The sequence below is a fragment of the Sarcophilus harrisii genome, chromosome 1 (genome assembly GCF_902635505.1).
Source record: "Sarcophilus harrisii chromosome 1, mSarHar1.11, whole genome shotgun sequence".
Classification (NCBI taxonomy): Eukaryota; Metazoa; Chordata; class Mammalia; order Dasyuromorphia; family Dasyuridae; genus Sarcophilus; species Sarcophilus harrisii.
The window spans coordinates 161,967,771-161,994,742 of NC_045426.1; positions in this window are offsets into that span (position 1 = coordinate 161,967,771).

The window sequence follows — 26,972 nt, forward strand, 5'->3', positions numbered from 1 at the left end:
GAATTACTTGCAGTCTAGAGGAAGAGGAAAGTACAGAGGGAAGGAGAAAAATTTGGAACACAAGATTTTACAAGGATGAATGCTAAAAAAAAAACTATATTTACATATATTTAAAAAAATAAAAATCTATTATTATTATTTAAAAAAGAAAGAAAGCTGCCATAGCATCCTAATTTGGTGATACGAGTACTCTTTTTTCCTGTCTTCATTCCTTTCACTTTAAGACCGATTTTTCTTTCCCAAGAGTTGTACCTTTCTTTGAGTTTGGATGTAAATTCCTTTTAGAAAGTCAGCTATTTCCCCAGCAACCACTATGAGAATGGGCTGATCTGAGATACAGTCAAAAAGATGCTGCTCCCTGAGCTCACATACTGAATATCTGTTGCCATGGAAATGGAGGCAGAAGAGCCAGGTTCCAAAGAATAGTTGTGAGAATTTCTTCAGGGTAGGTGTAAAGATGGAACTAGAATTGACACCTTTCAATGAGCATCCTCAAATCTTAAGTGGCCAATAGAGTCCCAAGAGGATTTTTTTTCCTTAAAGCCACTTAGGCAACAAAGTATTTCACACTATTTCCTTTTTTTCATTTTTTAAAATGTGGAATTTAAACAGCAAATAAAGCAAATATTTCTGTATATATTTAAGCAAAGATTATACATTAAACTATGAGATTGCATTATCTTGATATTGCTTTTCTTTTAAAGTATGTGATTCAACATATAAGTTTCAAAACAGGTCAGCTTGTCTGTGATTTTTACTTGCCTTCCTTCTGTTTTATTCCTTTTTGGAAAAGGGCAGGGAGAGATCCTATACATTGACTCCTTCTTCTCCCAATCTCCTTTCCCCCACATTGCCTTCCCTGGTCTGTTGACACAATGATGGGAGTCAAGGTGGGGAAGACAGAGAAAGAAAATCCTAGTGACAAATATACATAATCAAGCAAAACAATTCTCAAATTGTCTATGTTTAAAAATGCATCTCTCTAATCAGGTGTGATTAGAGAAATGCACATTCAAACAATTCCAAGACATCAGGTTGTCTAATATGACTAAAAAGAAAAATAACAAATATTGGAGGGGTTGTGGGAAAATTGGGACACTAGTGCACTTTTGGAATTGTGAACTGATCCAACTATTTTGGAGAATAATTTGGAGTGACCAAAGGGCATACCTTTTGACCCAACAATACCATTTCTAGGTCTGTATCGCAAAGGGATCAAAGAAAAAGGGAAAAGGTCCTATATAAATAAAAATATTTATTACAGCTGTTTATTTATGGTGGCAAAGAATTGGAAATTGAAGGAATGACCATCATTTGAGGAATGCTAACCAAGTTGTGGTATATAGTTGTGATGGAATATTATTGTGCTATAAGAAATGGCAAGCAGTCTGGTTTCAGAAAAACCTGGGAAAACTTACATGACCTGAGAAATGAGCAGAACCAGAAGACCATTTTACACAGTAACAGCAGTATTGTATGATAATCAACTGTTATCATTATACTGCTATTTCTTAGCAATACAATAATATAAGGTAATTGAAGGACTTATGGTGAAAAATGCTTTCTATCTTGAGAGAATGCTATCTGAGAACAGATCAAAGAACACAATTTTTGCTTTATTTTTCTTGTTTGTTTTTTCCTTTCTTTTTTTGTCTTTGTTCTCTTCTGCAACATGGCTAATAGGAAAGGTTGTGGTTTTTTGCATGACTGCACATGTATAATTGACATCAAAGTGCTTGCTTTTTCAAAGAGAGGTAAAGGAAGCAAGGGAGGGAATTTGGAATTTAAAAATTATTAAAAATGAATGTTATAAATTACATCTGCTTGTAATTAAGAGGGGAAAAAAGCCAAAAAAAAAATGCAAGCCTCTCTGCAGTCCATCACCTTTTCTATCAGTTATAGGGCATGTTTCATCATCAGTATTCTGGAATCATGGTTTGAAATTTCATTTATCAGAGTTCTTTCAAACTTATTTTTTCTTTACAATGTTATTATTTTATAAAATGCTCTCCTGATTCTTCTCTCTTCAATTTGTATCAGTTCATACAAGTCTTCCCAGGTTTTTCTGAAACCATCCTCTTCATCATTTCATATAGCATAGTAGGATTTCATTACATTCCTATACCATAATTTGGTATAGGTCAATACTTTGCCACTACAGTGAGAGTTTCTGTGAATATTTTTATAAAAATAAGTCCTTTTCATCTTTCTTTGATCTCACTGAGGGTCCACACATTTTTAGAAAAGTTTCTCTTTGCTTATTGGGACTATTTTCCTTTTTTTTTATTAAAAGAGCAAGTAAAAAGAGCAGAGGCAGAATTAATCTCAGACCAAGTTAAAGCTAAAATAGATTTAATCAAAAGAGAAAAATAGAGAAACTGGACTGTAACAGACATGTTAATAAATATTGTTTTATATTATTTAAAATAATAAGATTGCATATGGTTGGAATATTGCTGTGGTGTAAGAAATGATGAGATGGTAGATTTAGAAAAATATGGAAAGATTTGGACTTATGAAAAATGATGTTATCCACCTTCAGAGAAACAGAGGACAAACAAATGTAGTATGGCCTTACATAAACATATATAAATGTATATGTGTGCATATGTGTACGAGTATAGATACCTATGTATATGTTTATGTATTGTGTGTTTGTATATGTAATGTATATGTGCTTATATATATTTGCTTAATTGTAGGAGAGAGGAGCTTTTTGGGGGGCTAGAGTGGCTGGTTGTTTCACTAGATACCTGGTTGCTCTCTCAAATCCCTGAGTTTTGTCACCCAGTCACCTCCAGAAAATAAGCCAGGCATAAAGTCCATCCTGTTCTTAGGAAGACAAGATTGAAAGAAGAATGGAAGTCACTGAGGCTTCACTGTTCACTTCTCAGAGATCACAAGAAAATTTCTGGACCCGACACCAAACCTCTCTAGTCATGATCTTAGTGGGAGGAATAGTGTTTATAACTGGATCATTTATTTCAGTATTTTTTTGCCACTAACTACATTTCTGAATATTTCATGTGGGGACCACTTTGTCTTTCTTTTGGCCTCTGTACTATAGCTATTGGGATCATAATGATGACCATAGAGGACATGAAATTGTCCACAATTGTCCAAGAACACTTGGAAGAAGTGGGAAGGAGGAAGAGGGAAAATAAAGAATAAAGTAAGAAGTGCACAACATAGAACAAAAAAACTATAAGGAAGGAAAGATGGACAACTTCGAACATAGGTTTTTTTTTAGTATTTATATAGAGTATAGTATCTATTATACAGACTTTGTTGAAATGGAAATTTATTGTCTTATATTCTGTGTGTACATAGCATTTTTTTCCTTTTTCTATTTTGTATTTAAATTTTAAATAGATTTTTTCAAAACTATATTTTTTAAAAGAAACAGGTATGCTGATTCAATTGATCTACAATCAAGATAATGGTGACTTGATGATGATGGAGATAATGATAATTGACACTTCTAAGGTTCAGACTCTTCCCTACTGAAACAGTTCTTACTTCTTCCACTGATGGATCTTCTCCTATATTTCCCAGTTCTTCTGGAGTATAATGGCTTACACTGAACTTTAAAACTTTAAAAAGCACCTTTCGTCCATTATTTCTTTTGATTTTTATGATCTGCCTGTGATGTGAGCACTACAGGTACTATTAGTCTTATTTTGCAGGTGAGAAAAGTAAAGTTAAAAGGCAGCTTTAGATGTCTCCGGACTTGAAGTAAGAGAAATGTTCATCTGAATCCTGTTTGAATTACTAGCTATGTGGGACCCCCTCATTTGTAAAATGGGAATAACAAAATCATTGTGACTATCAAACGAGGCTCTAGATGTAAAGTGCTGCTACTAATTTTCATGGCTCACCCAAGCAGAGGGACACAAAATCAGCTAGTGTCTAACGTAGCATGTAAGTTCGGGTCTTCTTGATTCCAAGGCCAGCACTCCAAGGTAAAATGCACCTGTCAATTAGCCCTGGTTACATCAGTACGGAGCATAGTCGATCCTGTTGTGACCCTTGGTTCACTAAGGAAGCCCAAACACTGACATAAACAGACAGGATGGAAATGTTCTCCCTCAGGCAGGTAAGAGGTTTTGTTTCCTTGTAGTCAGGTGAAATTCCTCAAACTTTGTATTTACAACTAGGAATGAGACCCAGGAAAGAGTAAAATACTTAGGCCAGAACCTAGCCCTTTTCAGGTGCTTTCAATGAAGAAAAATCTCTCTCTTTTTTCTTTCTCTTCTCTTCTTTCTTTCTTTCTCCCTCTCCCTCCCTCCCTCTCTCTCTCTCTCTCTCTCTCTCTCTCTCTCTCTATCTCTCTCTCTCTCTCTCTCTTCCTTCCTCCTTTTTTCCCTCTCTTCCTCTCCTCCTCTCTCTCTGACCCCCTCTTTTTTCTTTTTCCTTTTCTTTCTTCCTCTCTGTTTCTCTATCTCACTTTCTCTCTCTCTCTCCTTCCTTTCCTCTCTTTCTCTATCCCTCTCTCTGTCTCTGTCTCTCTATCTCTGTTTCTCTGCTTTGTATCTGTCTCTGTGTCTCTCTATCTGTGTCTCTGTCTCTCTCTGTCTCTTTCTCTCTCTTTGACACACACACACACACACACACACACACACACGAGCAAGGACAAGAAGCTGGATAAACGGTCTTCCCAATAACAAAAATGTTGTTCTTTGCCTTGGGGCAAAGAAGGGCAGGAGTAGCAACAATGGGCAGAACAGGGCTCGGGCCATCACTAGAGCTCCCATTGTAGAGATGCTCCTCTGCTGAGAAAGGGCATCTGACTTCAGACCAGCTCCCTGTTGGTCACGCGCATTTACAATGGCAGCAGAAATATGAGGACAAAGAAGGAAAAGGGGAGAGAGGCAAGTTCCAGGTGAGGATTGTTAACAACAGCCAGCCGTCAGAAACGCATAGGGAATTCCTCTCTCCAGCAGGGGCAGGGAAGCCAAGTAGACAGAGGAAATGGGATTTTAAGCCTAGTGAGGGCCCTCAGCTTTATCTGAATTGTCTGGCTATCTTTTTTTCCCCTAAAAACACCCCTGGGAACCGTGAGTTCTTTCTGTTTGAACTCATTTAAGAACCTAGATTGGAAGATGCTGTTTAAAGGCGGGTGAGAGAACATGAACATTTACTGGTTTGAAGGCTGCTTGCTCACAAAGGGTGAGCAACCTTTCCTCCCTTCAGATTGTGGCTGAGGCCTGGGTTTTTTAGTTGTTCATTTTTCAGCCTTGTCTCATTCTTCATGACTTCTTTTTCTTGGCAAAGATCCTGGAGTGGTTGGCCATTTCCTTCTCTAGTTAATTTTACAGGCGAATAAACTGAGGCAAACTTGCCCTGTAATTTGCCCAGGATCACACATCTATTAAATTATCTGAAGTCAGATTTGAACTAAGGAAGAAGAGAATAGTTCTTGAGCAGCACTCTATCCACTTGCCCTCCTGATACCATAAAGATAAAAAGAGCTTTATAAGTGATTACTGTTAATATAAAGGGAGCATAGTCTAAGGATAGAGTAAGGCTTTAAGTCAGAAAGACCTTTACTCAAATCCCTCTCTGATATTTATTTGCTATGTTATCCTGGACAGGTCATCTAACTTTGATATGTCTCAAGCAACTCCCCGAGATTTAAGTACTAAATTATGACCAGGGGAGTATTGGAGTCAGCTTGAACAGGTTCACAAGACACTGTTAAATTGTATTTACATCCTGGAAATGGGCAAATGCTACAAACCACAGGTTGATTTATTGTTTTTTTTTAATTGTGTACTCTTAAGTGTTAGTAATACAAGTTAAACTTAAAGCAATATATATATGTACATATATATAAATATATGTGTGTGTGTATATGTGTGTGTTTGGAGAGCCAGTTCTTAAACATTTATCAGCATCTCCCTGACTATGATTCTCATTGATGGAGAGAGTTTCTCCAATGGAAGATTTTAAAAAACACACTTACATTTATTTAGCACTGTATCTGCTAAACACTGCGCAAGGTATTGGGAATACAAAACTATTGGACAGCCCCTACCCAAGAAGAACCTAATCTAATGGGGATCTAATAGGGAAGATGTGGTAAAAAGGAATGGAAATGATGGTCAGGGAAAGAAATTTTGGTCTGGGACACAACAAGGACTGTGGAAAAAGTTAAAGGACAGGCAATTGTCATGTTTTTTTCCGGGAGCAATGAGAGTGTTCATTTTGTTCATTTTCTGATCCCACAAAAAAAAAAAAAGGTAGAAAGGGATTAGGAGAGGGAGGAATGTGCATGGTAGAGTACGTGGCAGCATGCTCATGGAGGCCCTATTTATTTGATGAATGGTCAGATAGATATAAAACACAATCTGAGAGCTTGCATCTAGATCTCTGAGTTACCCGAGTTTGCACTCACTATGGAATAGAACACTGTATGCCTTAGAGTCAGGAATTCCTGAGTTCAAGTGCCCCAGACACTTACTTTCTGTGTGACCCCTAGCAAGTCACTCAGTTTTCTCATCTGTAAAATGATCTGGAGAAGAAAATGGCAAGGCATTCCAGTATCTATGCCAAGAAAACCCCAAATGGGTTCATGAAAAGTCAGATACCACCAAGCAATGGTGGGCTCAGGTCCAGGACAAAAAAAAATGTAAAAATGAGAAGTTTAAAGTGGAAAGGAGTGACATCACTGTACACCAAGATCATCAGAACAATTCTATGGAAAAGATAGACATTTTCTATTATTTAAAATTGTTTTAAATCCATTTTATTTTTAAATGGTACAAAAACTTGTTTCTTGCTAACATATACATACACACACACATATTAGAAGTAGTTTGAATGAATCGGCTTCATTCGTTTTGAAAATCTTAGCTTAACAACTTGTGAGACAATAATTGACGGTCAGATTTTAAGTTATTATTTCCACTCTTAGTTTTAATTACTGTTATTAATGAAAAACATCTCACAAAGATCCAAATACATAGATACAAATCTAAGATAGAAGAAATATATCACTTTCCAAGTTTACTACATCATGGTATTCAAATTTCAGTCCATCTACCAACTTTGCAAAGATTTTAGTAAAATCTAACTAATATATTTTCATTTTCCTTGATGGACAAGAAGGACATGAACCCTGCAGGTCAAGTCCTAAATCAAGAGGTTGGCTCTTACAAGTAGGGAAAAAGTGGGTAAGTGGCAAGGCAAAAGTCAAGATGTCTAGATTGGCTGTCTTCTTTTTCTTTGTGATTTTCTTCTTTTTGTTCTTGTTCTTCCTTTCTTCTTTCTTCTTGTTCTTGTCTTTGTTCTTTTTTCCTTCTTGTTTTTTCTTTCTTCTCTTTCTCCTTCTCCTTCTCATTCTCTTCCTCCTCTTCCTCCTCCTTCTCCTCCTTGTTCTTCTTGTTCTTATTTTTCTTTTTCTTATTCTTGTTTTTCTTCTTTCTTCTTCCTTCTTTCATCTTTTCCTGTTTGTCCTTTGTTCTCAAAGAAGACCATAACATGAGGAAAGTGATGGTACGTCATGGAAGTGAATTGGATTTTAAGTGAGAGAGGTCACCTGTCACACTCTGCCCCCAGACTTAAATGGGTCCAGTGACCAGATATAGATCAGGATGACTAGAGATGGTCCTGGATGCAATGGAAGACCATGGTCTCTTTAAGCTAAGATCCTCAACAGGTTTGACTGAGGCTGTATCCATTCAGTAATTAAGGCTAAGTGGCAATGAGGCGGTGCTGTAGTTGCCTTGGGGTGGATGGTCTTCTTTATTTGCTCCCAAGATGCCTAATGGATAGGGATTGGGGAGGAGTGAGCTCTTAGAGAAAAATTTCAAAAATGAGAAATTTTTGTAGATACTTAGGAACAGAAACCATTCAAGGTAATCTCCCCTGTTCTTAGCTGCTTATTCTAGCTTCCATGCCCACTGGACTTACTTCCCTCTGATCTCTTTGCTAAAGCAATTTTTAGCTCCCTTGTTTTCTTAAAGGTAAAGGTTGGAGTAGAGACAAGATTCCATGAAGTAGCAAGAAACTAATATCCTCATCCTGGGGATCTCTTCTATCCAGCCAAGCCCCTGGTCCATGGTATCCACCCCAAAATTCCATGTAGTGTGGCTCTGGATTATGTCAAGGTAGAGGGCACATATCTCACCCATCTTCCCCTGAGGATGACACCCTAGAATGGTCCTTCATCCCACTGAAATAGATTCTTTTTGCCAGGAGTCTTCCTAATGTTTCCCTTCACTTTCCTTTGGGTGGGATAAGAGGTACTGGAACTACATGGAGTGTTTAATACTCCTACACACAAACACACATACACATCCATGAACTCACAGATCCAGAATCTCCCCCCACCTCCAAAAAACCCCCAAAATTTATAGACCTACTATCTTTTTCTACTATCTCATGAACCATGAAATCATGAAAGTTTGTCGACTTTCAGGCCTTTCCATGATTGGTTAATCAGTACCTCTCCTATAAATAATAAACTGAAGTCAGGGTGCATGGATTTCTTTAATAAAGATATAAGGTGATCCATTAATACTCAATTACTTGACTTCAGGTAGAAGGTAGGGGAGATTAGGGAACAAGCATTTACTAAGCCCCTACTGTGTACCAGGATCTTTGCCAAGCACTTTACAAATATTACCTCATTTAAAGAGATTTTACACTCATCTTTTCCATCTGCTCTTCTGCAGGGGATAGCTCTTGGGGCTGTTCCTGTAAGAAGAATTATAGCTGGAACATTAATATAACTATTAAGTTGATGTTCTGTTGCATGCCCAGAAGGCTTAGAGAAAGGGAGCAATTTGAATGAGTTAAATATATAAACACAGTATGACATCTACATACACATCTCTGAAATAGAGTAGGAGAATTGTAGTGGTTCTTTGAACCTGAACAAGAAACTAGGAAAGTCAATAAACAAACTGAGGGAAGACTCAACAGAAGGGGCTAAAATATTTAAAGGAAGTCAGTTCTAAACAGCACTTAGGGGAAAAAAATAAAGGCAGCAAGAGAGAGAGTTTTCAGGCTATGAAGAAATCATCCCAGTACCTAAATTAGCCCTGTCAGGAAAAGCCTTGATGTTTCATAGCTTCAAGGAAAGCGATTGAATCTAGGTTATGTTCTGTGAAAACACAAATACCACAGAATTAGTTAAACAAATAAAAATGAGTCTATGGTCAGAACTACCAGAAGGCCCAGACCAGGATGATGGTCATTGGAGAATGGGATCTATAAGCATGGGTTGATTTTAGAAGAGATCATTGACCATTGATTGAAAACTAGGAGGAATCATACAGGTCACTTTGTTTAACCTTTTTTATTTTAAAAATTAGGAAACTGAAGCCCCCATGAGAAAAATTAGTTGAAGTCAGCTCTTAGAAGCTAAATCTAGCATATTAATTTAGTTTTTTAAATCTGGCAGGTTTCAGATAAACAAAATTTACTTTGGGTGTCATGCCTGGTGGTACCTTCACAGCCCCAACTTATAGGATGAAAATATCTTAATTCAAAGTACTCTATGGATGCATATCCCCTAAAATTGTATCTAATAAACCCCTGCAAATGATTACCCATATTAAGTAATCAGAGTAGATACTTAGTTCAAAGTAAAGGCATTTAATAAAATGGCATCATACAGCTGTTTTCAAAAGTTTTGTTCTCAGAACCCCTTTACATTTTTTTTTTTTTTTGCTGAGGCAATTAGAGTTAAGTGACTTGCCCAGGGACACACAGCTAGGAAGTATTAAGTGTCTGAGGTTGGATTTGAACTCATATCATTCTGACTTCAGGGCCAATGTTCTATTCATTGTACCACCTAGCTGCCCGCCCCTTTACATTCTTAAAACTTATTGAATATCCCAAAGAGCTTTGGTTTATAATAAATTATACCCATCAGTATTTATCATATTAGAAATTATAATTGATAAAATTTTAAACTATTATTTTATTGTCATTTTAACATATTAACACACATTCTATGTTAGCATAATTTTTGAAAAATAACTTTTCTAAAACAAAAAAGTGAGAAAAGTTATCAAATTTTTGCAAATTTCTTTAATATTCAGTTTAACTGAGGACCACTGTACTCTCATACCTCCTTCTTCATTCGATGTGCTATGATGTTGTTTTGGCAGAAGTATATGATGAAAATCCAGCTTTATTCAGATATGTAGCTGGAAAAGGAAAACGTTTTTTTTTTTTTGTTGTTATTCAGTTTGAAAATCCCAAGTAGCAAAAATACTAGAGTGGTTTGCCATGAGTCATACAAGGTGTAGGTGATTTGCATAAGGTCACTGATAAGTATCTGAGACTACATCTGAATTCAAAATGAATCTCCCTGACTCCAGACCCACTGCTCTATCCACTGCACCACCTAGTTCCCTCCACATAATGCCTTATATTATTATGTCTTAATATTATTATTACAAATAATATCATAAGCATTATCACAATAGTTTAGACCCCTTGAAAGGACTTTTAGGACCCCAGAGGGTCCACAGACCACATTTGAGAATTTAGCGAGACATTTCTTCCACATGCTGGTGTGGACTCTCCCACAAATACTCATAGCGTCAGTGGGGAAAGTAGACACACTTAGAACAGGTAGGATGGAGGAACATACCCACAAAGAACACACCTGGGGCTCTCCTGTATCCACCATGTACATGTATGGTAAGACATTCATGGAGGTGGGTAAAATATATGGCCAGGGGCCATGTGTGAAGGCAAAAATCACACCTCTGACACAGATGGTGTCTAATAATATCATAGTGCTCTTTCTGCCAATTGTGTTCCCTGTTTCTCATCATTTCCACTGACCATGACCACTGCCCCCTGCTGAACATCGAAGGACCAGACACCTGGTCTTACAGGATGCCTTTCTGCTGGTACACTGCATGGCTAGGCTTATAATGGCTGGGACAGGAGACAGCTTGGGGTACAGTACATAAAACTGCATCTGGAGTCAAGATGGTTTCAAATGCAGCCTCAGATACTTCCTAATTGTGTGAGCCTGGGCAAGTCACTTAAACTCTGTCCAACTCAGTTTTCTCATCTGAAAAATGGGAATAACAGCACTTGACTCCCAGAGTTGTTGGATAATATTTTCAAAGCACTTAGCACAGTGCCTGGCATAGAATAGGCATTTAATAAATGCTTATTCCCTTCTCTTTGTCCATGCCCTGATACTTGTAGTTCTGTTGCCTCCACTTACACATCAGCTAGGATTTTTAGCTTTCTTGGGGCAAATATTCTAATGCTCTTCTAATTTTTAGCTTTTTCTGAAAAGGCAGAAACCCTTTACTGGGACCAACAAAAATGTTCTTCTGCCTTATTCCTTCAGGGCCTCAGCTACAAAGCTTTCTCATCAGTTGATAAGCTCTTTAGAGCAAAAAAACAGGATTCTCTCGTTGAGCTAATGCCCTTTGATTTATTTATTTCTCTGGACACAACTCTAATTGCTAGGCTTGGCATCTCCATGGACAAATCCCATGTCTGGCTAAGCATTATGTATTCCTCCTGATTTTAGTCCTGTGAAGGCTAAATTATAAACCAAATAGCAAGTATTTGTCCTATGACTACCGAGGCACTCTAAGGTTTTGGTTCCTTAGTATTCCAATCTTAAGCCCCTTTTTAATCCAGGCACATCAGTGGGTGAGAGACAAGTCTAGATGAGATAAACTAAACCAAGAAGAGGTTATTGTCTCTTGTACAAATTTAACAAAAATCTTGATTTTAAAAAAAAATGTAACTGAGCTTGTCTGGCGTACTCAGTTTGGATTACATGGAAGGAGTGCACCCATGAGGGAGCACTTCCAGATTGCCTACCATGGTGGCCTTTGCATCCCCATCATGTGGATGGGAGTAGCTTTTTTTGATTGTCTTTCTGCATCTTTAAAATTGGCAGGAATGAGCTGTGTGCTCTTTTCAATTCTGATCTTTTTTCTGCTGCTCTCTTTTCAGTGAATCTTACCTGCTGCATCCAAAGGATGCTATGAAGTGAACCTGGAGAGTGTGGAAGGGATACCTCCTCCCAGTCCTCTACCTTTCCTTTTGACCCCTTCTTTGGCATGTCTGGGGGTGTTTGTCTTACTCTGTTCCATTCTGCTCTTCTTGATTTCAGTTGGCAGTATAATTTCTACCTAATCTGGGAATTGGACACATGACAAGGATTCCCAAAGGGATGTTGCGAGCTAACCATCCCAGAAGGAAAACCTGAGAAAACTGATGCTCCTTGACCTCAAGTCCAAGAGGAGTTTTGGACTTAGAACTGGGACTCTCCTCTATGGCAACCTAATCATGATGAACCTAATCAACTTCCTTTCCTTGGAGACTGAGGTGGTATAGAATGGGAGGAGGATTAAATGTGTGTATTTGTCATTAAACCTTCTGAAGTAGATGGCTTTTGGTCCTTTTTCAAACATGTCTGAATCTTTGTGACCCCATGTGGAATTTTCTTGGCAAAGATACTGGAATGGTTTGCTATTTCGTTTTCCAGTTCATGAGGAAACTGAGGCAAACATGGTTAACTAAGTTGCCCAGGGTCACACAGCTAATAAGTGTCTGAGGCCACATTTGAACTGGGGTCTTCCTGACTCTACAGATGTTGCTGTACCTACTGGGCTACCTAGCTGAAATAAATATTTCTCAGTAAAATACTAATCCATTAGTAGCTAATGAAAAATCTACAACTGAGGCAACACCTTTAATGGGGAGCTGAGCCATTTGCAGAAATTCTAGATAATGTCAATCTGCTTAAGGGTACTAAGCAACTCTAAAAGAGAAGTGAAAACTAAAACCCTGATTTATCCTTCCCAACAGTGGGAGCCAAAAGGTGGATTATGTTATACATATGCAAATGTAGCTATACAACGTAAAAAAAAATAATAAAAAAGCTTAAATGAGTAAGAGGAAAGTGGTGAGGCACTAGGCTTTGAGAGATAATCTCTTCAATCAGAAAGACTTTGGTGTAATTCCGTCCTCTTAAATATTCTAGCTGTTTCATCCTGGGCAAATGTTTGGGGCACTTTCTCAGTGCCTTAGGCAAGTCTTTGATACAAGGAATACAGACTGTCTTCACTAAGTCATTTCTAAGGTTCTTTTTATTTTTTTATATTTATTTTAATAATAACTTTTTAAAATTAGTTTTCATAGTTTTCATCATTCACCCTTGCAAAACACTGTGTTGCAAATTTTTTTCTTTTCCTTCTTACCCTCCTACCCTAGACAGCAAATATCCAATATAGGTTAAACATGTATAATTCTTCTATACATATTTCCACATTTATAATGCTGCACAAGAAAAACCAGATCAAAAGGGGGGGAAATGATGGGGAAAGAGCAAGCAAACAACAAAAAAAGTAAAAATATACTATGTTGTGATCCACATTCAGTCCCTATAGTCTACTTTCTGGATGAAGATGGTTCTCTCCATCACAAGTCTATTGGAATTGGTCTAAGATTCCTTTTAATTTAGCCTCCTCAAGTGACAGTTATGTAGAGAAGTCCTCCACCCACAGACCTCCAATGGAGCCTTAACCGTAGCCCTCAGATACACTCACCTAGTGATAGATAGAACAAGGCTCCCTGTGTTGGTTTCCATGGCAGCAAGGACCATGCTCATCTGAGCTAAGTCTTGTCAGTTACATCTCAGTAGCATCTTTCAGATACATCCCCTTCTTCCCTCTCACATTGCTACCGCAGCCTACCTCCGGTTCAGGCCATCATCATATGTCACTTGCACATATCCAGCAGCTTTCTAATTAGATTTCTGACTGCTGGCTTCTTTCCCCTGTGATCTCTCTGCCATATAACAGAATAATTTTCCTTAACAAGAATAATTTTCCTTAACACAGGTCTGACCATATCATTCTCCCATAACAGCTGGGATGCACAATTGTTAGCTCACTGGTCACAAAGTCAGGAAGATGAAAATTCAAATTTGGTCTCAGACATCTGGGCAAATCCTTCAACCTCAGTTCTATTTCCTCAACTTTAAAATAGAGGTAATAATAGCACCTATCTCCCAGTGTTGTTGTGAGGTTTCAAATAAGATATCAGTAGATATTTTTAATAAATGCTTGTTTTCTTCTTTCTCAGGATGACATTTTACAATTCATAAAATTCATAAAACAAAGGAAGCAGATGACTCAGTGGTTAAAATTCTAAGCCTGGAATCAGAAGGATCTGAATTCAAATCTGGTCTCAGACATTTATTAGCTGTGTGACTCTGGCAAGTCACTGTTTGCCTTGGTTTCCTCATCTGTAAAATGAGCTGGAGAAGGAAATATTTTTGTCAAGAAAATATTAAATGTAGTCATAAAGGAGACACAATTGAACAATAAAGGAAACCAATTATATGTAAATGTTATCAAAAGAAATTTTGCGCATATTTAACCTATATTGGATTACTTGCTGTCTAGGGGAGGGTAGAGGTAAAGAGGAAGGGAGAGAAATTAGGAATAATAAGTTTTGCAAGAGTGAATGTTAAAAACTATCTTTGATTATAGTTTGAGAAATAAAAGGCTATTTAAAAAAAATAAAGAAATTAGAAAAAGTTCACAATGCCCCTGTAATAAGTTCAGAGTACTCAGAAAAGACAGGCAGGAAAACAGGGCAGTGTGTTGAGATTTTTTATATCAAGAATAATATTTTTTAAAAAGAATGATTTCAGGAAACAGTTGTCTTCCTACTTCAGCCAAATGGGTTCACATGTTTATTTTGAAGACACCTTAGATGTCATCAAGTACAACTCTCATCATACCATAGGCTAAAGCAAAGAGATATAAAAGAAATTGTCACACAAAAAAGCATGTGGCAAAGCTGGGACTTGAACTCAGATCTCCTAACTCCAATTCTAGCATTATTAGCACTATACTACACTTTTTCCTTGACCTAAAAAGCTGAGTTCTTCTCAGTCTGTAATAGAAAATCAATCTTAATGATTTCAGAGAGTTCTGGAGAGGCTTACATGAACTGATGCTAAGTGAAATGAGCAGAACCAGGAGATCATTATACACGGCAACAATAAGATTATACTAAGATCAATTCTGAAGGACTTATCTCTTTTCAACAATGAGATGATACAGGTCAGTTCCAATGATCTTGTGATGAAGAGAGCCATCTGCACCTGGAAAGAGGATTGTGGGAACTGAGTGAGGACCACAACACAATATTTTTACTCTTTTTGTTGTTGTTTGCTTGAATTCTGACATTTTTCCTTTTTGATCTGATTTTTCTTGTGCAGCAAGATAATTGTATAAACATGTATGCATGTATTGGATTTAACATATAGTTAACATTTTTAGCATATGTTGGATTGCATGCTATTTAGGGGAGGGAGTGAAAGGAAGGAGGAGAAAATTTGGAACACAAGATTTTGCAGGGGTCTGTGTTGAAAAATTATCCATGCATGTTTTGAAAATAAAAAGCTTTTTAATAAAAACAAAAAGAAAATTAACCTTAGTTACTAAGATTTGCTGTTGACATTATTGTACATAGGACTATTGATTTGAAGTTAAAGGAAACTTATGCATCATTTTACCCAACTTATCATGGAGGAACAAGTTGAGGACCAAAATATTCAATTACTTACACTACTACTTGCTTGCTCCCCAGATAGTAAATGTCATAGCCAGGATTCAAATCCCAAAGATACTGTACTTTCTACATTGATGGAACAGTGTGTGTGTGGGGGGGGGGGATTATATCCAGAGTGAAAGAGCCTGGGTTTAAATATTTTCTCTGTTTACTGCCTTGTGATCTTGGACAAGTCAGTGAAATCTATTACTCATTTATACAATGAAGAGTTGGATGAGATGAATTTCCAGTTTCCTCCTAGCTGGTCCTGTGATGCTATCCTCTCTCTATTAATTGGCTTCTATAGAAGCTTTTAGCTTTTTTTCATTTTCCTATATACTGCATTCCATCACCCAATGCACTGTCTAATTCTAAGCTCACCTGTTTTCAGGCTGATCACTTGCCTCTAACCTATGGACAGACCTTGGGCCCTAAGTCCAACTGACCTGTTGTATATTCTTAGGTTAATTCAAAGGCCTGGTCCTCTAGACTTACTTGTGGCTCCAAGAAGCTGGAGCATACACAGTGACCACAACCTGATAAAACATCTCAACAGAAGGGCTAAACCATATTGAGCATAATTGACAGGCTTCAAACCATTAGTGACCCAAAGTGAGAAGGGTGTTTGTCTAAAGCTTGTGAAGACTTCCTCTAGAGGAATGGGTAGATGAAAGCAATTTGCTGCAACATCCATGAAGACAGCTGAAACAGGCACTCTGGTGCATCTAGAGCTTAATTGGAGTCGAAGTCTTCTACTGTATCCCAGGCCATCGCCAACAGTTGCGATTTTAATCTTATCACTGGACTTTGATGACTCTGAAAGTGAGAATAAATCTGGTGACTTGGTGCAATTTGACCATTTAAATCCAGTTCCTGTAAGTCAGGTAAAGGCCATAATATAATTGGTCCTCTTTGAAAATGACTACAAAGAACAAGACTTTACTATGGCTTTTCCCTTGCTGGATTCTCTTCTATATTTCCTTTTTTTTGACCTTGCTTAGAAGATACTTAAACTTGTTAAGAACTTAGTTCATTAAACATACAAAGACATAAAGATATGCAATCAAACTGGAATTCCATTCAAAATAGAATACGAGAGATAGCATCCATATTACAAGATCACTGAATTTGGAACGAGAAGACAGGTTTAAATTCTAGCTTTGTCACTAACTAGTGTAACCTTAGACATTCCCTTCTAAGAACCTCAGTGTCTCATCTTTAAAATGAAGGGGATAGATTAGATCATCTTTACAGTCTCTTCTAGCTCTACATCCTATAAAACAAAAAAAAAATTCTATGTGAAAAAGGAAAGTTTTCATGAGTTTCTAGAATTCTCTATGACAATTTTCCTATCTTGTAAGACCCTTCTACCTCTTTCATCCTCTCCTCTGATTGATGAGTTCTTCCCAAGGATTCTATTTTTGGGAAGTACTCAAGCTGGCCATGCTCACTCCTTCACTCCTATCCTGGATCTGCTTCTTTGGTTTTTATAATAGCTTTTTTAATTTCAAAATACATGAAAAGATAGTTTTCAACATTCACCCTTATAAAACCTTGTGTTCTCCCTCCCCTAGATAGCAAGTAATCCAATATAGGTTGAACATGTAAAATTCTTCTAAACATTTCCACATTTATCATGTAGCATAAGAAAAATCAGATCAAAAAGGAAAAATGAGAAAGAAAAAAAAACAAGCAAGCAAAGCAACAACAAAAGGTGAAAATCTATGTTGTGAACCTCATTCAATACCCACAACCCTCTCTCTAGATGCATATGGCTCTCTCTAATTGGCCTGAATCATTTCATTGTTGAAAAGAGCCATGTCCATCATAGTTGATCACCATATAATCTTGTTATTGCTATGCACAATGTTCTCTTGGTTCTACTCACTTCACTTAACATCAGTTCATTTAATCTCTCCAGATATTTCTGAAATCATCCTGTTGGTAGTTTCTTATAGAACAATAATAGCTGAATCCACTTCTTTCTGAACTTCTTATAATATTTTTAAATTTCCTTTTGTTTCTCTCTCTATTAAAATGTAAGCTCCTGAAGAGCAGGAACTGTCTTTCCTTTTGCTTGTATTGTGTTCCTAGCTTAACATAATGCATGGCACATAATAAAGACTATCTGCTCAGGCCTAGATATTGTCATAGCCATGTTTGAAATTATTTTGCTCATAAGGATAAAAATCATGGATTTTATGTAAAAGTTTTGGTTCACAAAATTGTTTTTTCTCCAACAACCCTGTGAGAAAGAAAATATGAATAATGCCCCCATTAGGAGCATAAGGAAACAGATTCAGAGAAATAAATCCAGTTGCTCAAAGTTATTTGGCTTTCAGAATCAAGACTTAAACCCACATTTTTAGACTCCAAGGCCTGAATTTTTCCCTATTCCACTTTTAGATTTCCCTATTCCACTTCTCTACTTTGACCCAATGCCTTAAGTAAATGAGAAAAGTAAAGAGGAAGAATCATCTGAAAGTATTCTCCTTTTAGTCAACTCCCCTAAAAGATAGCAGGATGATCTTCATTCAATACAATCCACCTTCCAAAAAATAAGATTAATTACTCTTGATTATGTAGATCTTCTCTTGTTTCCTTTCATTGGCCTTTTCTAAATTGAAATACTGCCTAGGGAGGAAAACCCTACACCAATGCAGAAATGAAGAAATACTGGTGGTGAATAATTAGAGAAGAACAAAATACTGGGAGTCTTCAAGGATAAAAAAACCAGCTGTGATACAACAGGGTAGCCCGTAGTTTAAGGAGCAAGCATGAAAGTGATGGGGAATGAAAAAGTACTTCGAGGTCATAGTCCCATCATCTTCCATGTTGGTCAAATACTAACTTGAGTTCTATATCGATGTCTGAGATTCCCAGCTAAAGAGGAATGCAAAACACTCACAGAGGGTTCACAGAAGAGCCATCAAGATGATTAAAGGTTTGAAAAAGAGGCCAAGAAGAAAATTGAAAGGAGTTGGAAATATTCAGCCAGGAAGGGAAATTTAATAATACTTTTCAAGAACTGAATCTTAAGGGCTCTCATAGAGATGGTGACCAGCTGTTCTTCCCTCACAATGAATAACCAACCTAACACTTACAGCCTGAGGGATTGAGGCTAGTTAGGGGAAAGTCTCCTGCCTGACTTATTGTACACTGGGATAGAGACCCTAAATGAGCCTCTAGAATACACCTTTTTCAGAGATCTTGCAAAATAGATTTGATTCTTATCCATGTGTAACCAGTTTAAGGACAGTCCTGCCTAAGAGTAAGAAAATGGACAGATTTTTTTTTTCTCTGAGAAGCCAAGGATGCTATTTTATGATTAAAGACATCATTTCTTCATTATAAACTAGGAAGGACCATTGAAAAACCTCTTATTTCACCAGATGGTCCATTTCTTCTGGCTGCTCTGAAGTGCCAAATGCCAAAATAAATCTTAAAGTCCTAAATGCAGAGTAGAAATGTGACTCTTTAGTACAGAATAAGGTACAAGCTCGTAGTTTGGGTTCAATGAAAAAAATCAGTTAACAAACTTTTATTTAATGAATGCCCACTATGCATAGGCCATTGTATTAAGCGCTTGGAGAAATACATTCAAATTCAACTCAATTCAATAAGCACTTATTAAACACCTTTTATATATCAGGCACTATGCTAGACTCCACTAACAGAGTAGGAATGTAACTCTTTAGGACAAAATTGGATACAGACCCATCGTCTGGGTTCAATGAAAAAAATCAATTAAACTTATTGAATTCCTTCTGTGTATGGGTCCTTATATTAAGCACTTGGAGAAATACATTGAGATAATAGAAAATAGTTCTCTAGTAGTCTATAGTCTACTAGGGAAATCTAAAATATACACATAGAAGTAAATGCGAGATACAAACACTACAAATGTAAAATAATTTTGAAGTAAAGATAAGACACAGGCCCTTCCCTTAAAGAACTTACAAACTTGTAAAGGTTGCTGATTTCATTGTAGATCTTTGTAAAATCGTCCTCTAAAATTGAGCAAGATTTCAAGTCCAACAGAAAAACAAGATCTCACAGTTGTTTAGAACTTCAGAAGCCATTTAGTCTAACTTGATAAAGAATTCTCTCTGCTACCCCCATAAAAATTGGTCACCCAATATCTATTTGAAAACCTGTAGTGAGCAGGGACTCACTACCTCTAGAAGCACACTGTTTGACTTGAGGACATTTCTAATTATTAGGATACTTTTGTTCCTTCCAAAATGGATGTTCCAAAGTCCAATGTTTTAATAAGATTGGTTATCTAGTTTCTCAGCATATCATAAGTTAAAGGTCTTTAAAAATACATGGGAGTGATTAGAAGCAGGAATGGAAGAAAAGTATATTTTCTGTCAAAATATTTAAGTTCAAATTTTGATTCTATTTCTTACTATTTGTATGACTGGAGAAGGAAATGGCAAAGTACTCCAGTCTCTTTACCAAGAAAACCCCATATAGGGTCATGAAAAATTAGACACAACTATAATGATTGAACTACAACAGTAACAATCATTTGTATTACCTTAGGCAATCTCAGGATTTCAGCTTTTCAATCTCTAAAATGAGCTCTACGATTCCATCTAGGACAGACTTATTGTTGAAATGAAAAAGAGAGAAAGAAAAAAGCTGTGTAAAACACACAGAAGAATTCAAGTATAGGCATCTAGGTTCCTACTAGAGAAACGGTTCAAAACCAAATAGCTCTTGAAGTACCATTGAAACACACGACACAGACTAGTTTAAAATGTTCGTATTCATGAGACTGAATCATTATCAAAAAATTTTGATGATGTGAGAAATTATCTTCCATAGATGGCATTTTAGAAGCCTGAATGCATGTAATATGCTTTAGAAAGCTTGTAATACTCAAAGTACATATACCTTAGATGTATATATTACATTTTGTCCATTATTGGAAATGTATTATTTCCAATAATGCAAAACATCTTGCGAGACTCTGGAAATACAAAGACAAAACAAACCAAAAAAATAGTACCTGACCTAAAGGAGTTTACATTCTATTAGAATGCAATTATAATCTACTGCTTACATAGAATGGTTTGTTGATCAAGAATGCTGAGTAAATAAGGTATTCCTGTAACCTATATTCTTTGTGTTGCATTTTAACTTAATTTCCTTCTGGGCTGTCGTTATTGAACATGTCCAACTCTTTGTGATCTCATTCGAAGTTGTCTTGATAAAGATACTGAAGTAGTTTGTCATTTTTTTCTCCAGCTCATTTGCTAGATGAGGAAACTGAGGCAAACTTAAAAGAGTTTTAGGGTTTAAGGACTTGCCCAGGGCCACAAAAAGAATAAGTACCTGAAGTCAAATTTGAATTAAGAAAGATGAGACTACTGACTCTAGGTCCAGTACTTTATCTACTGCATCACTTAGCTGCCCTTTCTTGTTTACTAGCAAATATCATTGCTTATTTGTACATAATTGATCCCCATTTTCTATGGTATTTAATATCTTTGTAATTGTGGAACAAAAAGTAGTTTTGGATTTAATCTAGTCCATCATTCTGAACCTTCCTTCCCATCCCACCTCAGTCATATTATTCAGACCATTGTATCTTTGTACAGATCCATAGTCTTTGAATAAAATTTACATGTAAAATAAAAGAAAACATAAAAATTTAAATTAAACATTAAAATTTAGCTTGGAACATCTTACAGATAAAGAATCTGAAAGCCCAAAAGGTTAAATAATTCTAAGGTCAGTCACTAGAAAAGCCAAGTCAAAAGTTCATGTCTCTTGACTGCAAACCTATGCTCTTTCCAGCATACAATACATCCTTAATTTATCTCTCCACCTTTCCTTCTCCAAGATGAATTATCTCAGTTGCTTTAAAGTTCCTCCTCTTTATGCATGACCTATTTGGGGTCTATGATGATCTTCCCACCCATTGGCTTCTCAGTTTATCCCTTGTTTCAAACTTTTTTATTCTGCTTTCAAGTTTCTAATTCTATTTACACAACCTTGATGATGCTGCCATTATTCTACCTTATCTAATGAGACTTGCATTCTAGGCTTTGGCCTTCTTCAAAAGAATGAGTCTGCATCCACTGGAAGGACCCCAACCTCCTTCACTGAATCATGGTGAATGTTACACTATCCAGACAACTCAGACCAGTTCTGTTTACCCTGGGATCTCCTCCAAGATATCGTCTCATAGCTTCAAACACTTTTATGGTCTCCAGATTTGGATAGACTCAGTTTTTCCCCCTTCATCTTCCAATTGTTCCCTTTTTTTCCCTCTTCATTTTTTCAAATCCTTATTAGAAATGATTTTCCATGTGTAATTTTCCTGTATAAAGTTGACTCTTGTATAACAGGATGATTCTTATAAATATTTGGAATAATAGTGAGGTGGGGGAAGGGAAAGAATCCATACTTTCCTGGTGTTATTTAATTACAGATCTAAGTCCATAGAGGCTTCAAAAATGAGTGTTTACCTTTTTCCTTGAATTGGTAAATTAACTGGAATTTTCCCTTACGGGGAAAAAAGTGCTTGACAAACAAGGAGTAATGGGGATGCTGGTTCAGTCACCCATTCACAGATGAATCTAGTATTCAGTAATGATAGTGCAGCATACACTTTGCATGGTCTGAGGATGTGGCAAGGGAAATGAGTCAGACACATATGTTAGAGCCATCAAGGTAGTTCTTAGTTTCAGAGGTCCTATCTTCCCTCAGCAAGACTCAAAAATGAACAAGAAAAACTGCATTTTCTCCGTGTACTGCTCCACCCCAGTTAGAACATACCATTTCCCAAAGTGACCAGCTTCTTTAGATATTCTTTAGGATCAAATATGGCAGGAAGAAACACCCTAGATTTCAGTAATGGGATTTTGGCTTAGATATTCAGTCAAAATAGGTTGTCTAATGGTGGAAGCTTTTAAGAAAGGGGCAAGTCCATAATTTAATTTAATTATAGTTAAGGTACTAAGCTAAGTACCGGGGGGAAATGTTGTTGTTGTTTGCCCTTCATTTTGAAGAAGTTCATGATATCAGGGAAGAGATGCTATGGCATACAAGGGAATTGGACATACGTGAGAGAGGGCTGGGCACTTTCCCCTCCAGAGCCATTTGGGTCCAGTGGCCAGATACAGGCACAACACCAGGCCTGAAGTCAGGAAAATTCATCTTTGTGAGTTCAAATCTGGCCTCAGACCTTACGACTTATGTGACCCTGAGCAAGTCATTTAATTCTGTTTGCCTCAGTTTCTTCATCTGTAAAATGCACCAGAGAAAGAAATTGGCAAACCATTCCAACATCTTTACAAAGAAAAACCCAAAAGAAGTCAAAATGAGTCAAACATGACTGAAATGATTAAACAACTGAAAAAGATGCAAAAACAAAAAATCTATCTGTGCTTCAGAAGCTTATGAACTATTTTAATGCAGTTCAATAAGTACTGACCCAGACAAAAACAGTTTCTGACCTCACAAGATTTTTCTTCTTTTGGACTGAATGTAATTCAATTCAATTCAACAAACATTTTTTTGACTTGTTTTCAAGTTTTAACTGAACCCTCAATTATGAGGGATCTTTTCCTTCTAGAAAAATGTTCTTAAATTTTTTTGCTCTTTTGTTTCACAGACCCCTCTTGGTAATCTGGTGAAACCCATGGAAACTTCCCACCCCACCTCCCTTTTTAGAAGAATTATGTTTTAAAATACATAACATGAAATATGTGGGATTACAAAAGAAATAAATGATATTGAAATACAGTTAGTAAAATATATATTTTAATTTTTTTCATAAAAGATAATAACGTCCCCATTTTTAGAAGCTCTTTTTTCCAAACATCTCCTAAGCATTTATATTAGTCAATTATTTTCAACTATTGGCCTACCATGTGCCAGATATTGTACTGCATGCTAGAGATGCAAAAACAATAAATTAACAAGTTTCTGTCCTCAAAGACCATACATTCTAGTGGGGGCAAATAGCAGATACCCAGACACATCTACCCAATAGATACAAATACTAAATAGATAAGGAAAAGGCACAATCAGGATGGTTTGGGCAACAGCCTCTGAATTGTGCTTTGAAGGAATCTAGGGATTCTGTTAGGTATAGATGAGAGAAACAAAGGCCAAACAAAGGCCTTAATGATGTCCCAAAGGTTGGAGATAATATGGTCTTCTAGGGAAGAGTAAATAGACTAGTTGGATAGGAATGTAGAGTTTGAAAGGGAGTGTGATCAATCTGAAAAAATAGATTGTAGACACATTGTGGTGGGTTTTACATGCCAGACAGAGGAGTTTATATTTTATCTTAGAAACAATAGGAAGCCACTGGAGCTTCTTAAGCAGGGGAGGGACCTGTTTGAAATGGTGTTTTAAGAATGGCTTTGTTCCCTTTTACAGAGAATGGACTGGAAAGGAGAAATGCTGAAAGAAAAAAAAATAATTAGGAGGCTATTGCAATAGCCTAAATGAGAAGTTATAAGGTCCTGAACTAGGATGACAAAATGTATTATTGGAAAAAATGTGGTATTTGCAAAAGATGTTGTAGAGATATAATCAAGAGCTTATGATGGAGAAAGCCATCTACACCCAGAGAGAGCACTATATGAACTGAATGTGAATCACAACATAACATTCTCACTCTTTTTATTGTTGTTCATTTGCATTTTATTGTTTTACTCATTTACGTTCTTTTTTTATCTGATTGGTTTTTTTTTGTGCAGCAAGATGATTGCATAAATGTTTATACGTATTAGATTTAACATATATTTTAATATGATTAATATATATTGTCTTGCTTGCCATCTAGGAGAGGGGATGAGGGGAAGGAGGAGAAATCTGAAACACAAGGCTATGCAAGGGTCAGTGTTGTCAAATTATCCATGCATATGTTTTAAAAAATAAAAAGCTTTATAAAAAAGAGATATAATCAAGAGGATTTGGCAAATGATTGGATACTGGGAATGAAGGACAATGAAGGGTCCTGGTTGAAAGAAGGATCAAAATTGTGTAGATGAGCATAGCTACTGTCCAAGAAGTTCCTAAAGTACAAGGGGTTTGTGAGGGAGACATTTCTGATGTACATGGGTTGGGGAGGTGGATGGGAAAGAGATGACCCATGGACAAACTTTGAGTCCCAGAATTTGAACACACAACACAAGGTAGACTGCCATCATTTACCCTTCAACAGATACCACCATATTTCAAATCTTTATTACCTCTGCCAGGAACTGTTGAAATTTCCCATTTATATTCCCTGGTTCCAGTCTTCCTCCTCTCTAGCTCCTCATTCCCACATTTGCTAAAGAAATCTTCCTAATCTAGAGGTCTGAATGAAATTTCTTCCCTGCTTATAAATTTTCAATGCCTCACCATTATTTCTCAAATAAAATACTTATTCCTTATTCAATTCCCTCATGGTGTGGCTCAATAATAACCTACTTTTCTGCTTTAACACACACTATTTCCCTTACAGCACTCTACATTCTAGCCCCAAAGCACTATTCCTCTGTCCCTTTCTACCATCTTCTCTTTTTTGTCTATACTTGTATCAAACTATATTAGGGCAACTCTAAGAGCTAGAGACTGCTGTTCAGTCATTTTCAGTCATGTTTGATTCTGTGGGACCCCATTTAGAATTCTTTTGTCAGAATACTGGAATGGTTGGCCATTTCCTTCTCTTGTTTATTTTACAAATGAGGAAATTGAAGCAAACAAGATGAAGTGATTTGCCCAAAGTCACGCAGCTAATAAGTATCTGAGGACAGATTTGAGCTCAGGAAAATATCTTTCGAACTTCAGGCTCAGCACTCCATCTACAGTGACTCCTAAATGCCCTAAGGGCTAGAGAACTGACTATTAAATTTTCAGTGTGGCCATTTATACTTCAGAAAGTGGAAATTACTATAAGTCAGAGCGTGAATTTATTATTTTGTTGATTGTCTAGACTTAAAAAGTATTGACAATGCAAATATTAAATGATTATTGATAATGCAGATATTAAAAATATGTATAGATGTTCCTCCTCTATGATTTTTAAACATTCAGCAGTACATTCCTGCCCCATCTCTCTTTTTCCCTGTTGAAATCTTTGCATTCCTTCAAGGTCCATCTCAGGTACATTCTCTTCAATAGAAACTTCTCTAAATCCCGAGGTATGACTGATTTCTCCTTTCTCGAGAACACTTAGGGATAAGGACTGGACCTGTGATCTCATATGTATAGGGAACTCTCCAAGGAATAAATTCCTTGAAGAACAAATTAGCAACATCTTTACAACTCAGAGTTTGAGCATCACCTAGATTTGTAGTGATGTCAAACTCAAACAGAAATAGATCTTTCTCTGTAGGGCCGCAGTTTAGCTTAGAAAACCTTAGATCCACATTATCAGTGTTGCATTGTATTTTTATTTATTTTGTTAAGTATTGTCATAAAATTACATTTTAATCTGATTCAGACTCCACTATGAGTTTTACTGATCTAGAGTATGACTTTTCTGGCTTAAAATACTGAGGGTTTAAATGACTGGTCCAAGCAGATGGGACTTGAACCCAGTTATTTCTGACTCCAAGATTCTCACTACAACATCATACTATCTCCTCTGCATCCTATGTAATTATATTATTCAACTTAATTTAAGCACATTAATGTTAGGCAGTAGGGACATGAAGATATTCAAAGATAAACAACTACCTTTCTCTACCTTTCAAGAATTCAGCATTTCATCAGTAGACTAAAATGTACATCTGCTTAGAAAGAGATAATACAGGATAGAATTGAATAAGAACAAAGGAAAGGTCCTATGAATATACTATAAGTACATTTGAAGAGGGAATGATTACTTTCAGGAATGGATTAGGGCAGAGAAGGGAGAGTAGAGGCATTGGTGAATGGAGATCCCAGGACTTCATGAAGTTGTGGTAGCTGAACTGGATCTTGAAAAAAGAGGATGTTTTCTATTTATTTTTGGTTGTTGTTGTTTTTACTTTCCTAGTATTTTATTTTTCCAAATACATGCAAAGATAGTCTTCAACATTCACTTTTGCAAGACCGTATGTTCCAAATTTTTCTACCTCTTCTCAAGACAGCAATACATTATAGTTTAAATATGTTCAGTTCTTCCAAACATATTTCCATATTCATTATACTACACAAGAAAAATCAGACCAAAAGGAACAAAAAACACAAGAAAGAAAAAAATATTGCTTATAGTTATTTATAATCTGTCTTATCCCTGAAATATATTATACAATTTCCAGGAGCCAATTCTGTGTCTTTTCTTTACACTTCTAGCACCTAGAATAGTGCTACATGTGTGTGTGTGTGTTTGTGTGTGTGTGTGTGTGTATGAAAGCATCCCTTAATAAGTCGAATGAGTCTATTAGGATAGTTTCTGTTCAATCCTG